The sequence below is a fragment of the Etheostoma spectabile genome, chromosome 18 (assembly GCF_008692095.1).
Source record: "Etheostoma spectabile isolate EspeVRDwgs_2016 chromosome 18, UIUC_Espe_1.0, whole genome shotgun sequence".
Classification (NCBI taxonomy): Eukaryota; Metazoa; Chordata; class Actinopteri; order Perciformes; family Percidae; genus Etheostoma; species Etheostoma spectabile.
Window position 1 is genome coordinate 13,517,780 of NC_045750.1, and position 1,021 is coordinate 13,518,800.

A 1,021-nucleotide genomic window follows, 5' to 3' on the forward strand; every position below is an offset into this window, starting at 1 on the left:
AACATGTGGAATATGTTATTTGCTACAAAAATTGTTACATAGCACTAAAAAGAGATTCTTAGTAAGATCTGCATCATCAGAATAGCTTTTACAGTCCTTCATTTTCAAATGCAGTAACCTCAAAGCATCCATCTAAATGCCTCCTGTCCCCTTTGGAAGTGAGTTGCCTTCACCTCTCCATCACCTGTTCTCTCTTTTAGCCTTAATGCCAGTGACCTTTGCCCTTTCTGCTCCATCGCTTCACCACACAGTACCAGGCTCCCTGCAACAGCTGTGTCAACCTCAGCCCTGGCAACTGGTGTGCCCAGGGAAGGACAGAGAGTGGCATTAATGTCAGACAACGTAATGAGTCAGCAACATGGCACTGTCTAATCTTTGTAAAGCTATAGCAGCTCACTTTAACTGTTGGTTTCTCATTGAAGCATTGTTATCCTTTACCCGTTTTAAATCACAGGTTTTTACTTCCTCATATGGTGGGAGTTTTTCTCTCTCACGTGCTGTGTCTTTTTGCTCTTTGCTCTAGTTTCTAAGTTATACACACAATACATTCTAATCTACAGTATCTGTCACACTTTTATTCATTGTTAAACCTACTTTGCAAATACTTTGAGGCAGTATTTGTGAACATAACCTCACTCCACACACACGCACATTTTTCATTTAATCATTCGGGAGATGTTCTGAGGAGATTTAAGTCAAGAGACCTTGCATAATGACCCCTGTTCTTTGGAGGAAACCTTATGTATTTAACCTTACGTATTTCAAGTGATACCTAAGGTTAACTCTCCACCTCCCGCTGGTGGTTTCCTCCAAAGAACAGGGGTTAATGTGCGAGGTTGTCCCATCCTGTGCATGTGCAGGACCTGATCTGGTGTCAGCTGCCAGTTTATTTATACCAATAGAAATCCATGCTATCCACTGTTGAAGAAACTGCTCTGTGGTTAGTCAGTCTAACTCCTACTAGCTGTCCCAAGGGAAATTATTTCCTCCTGCCAAGAAGAGCGTGTTGTGAACCCCCCCC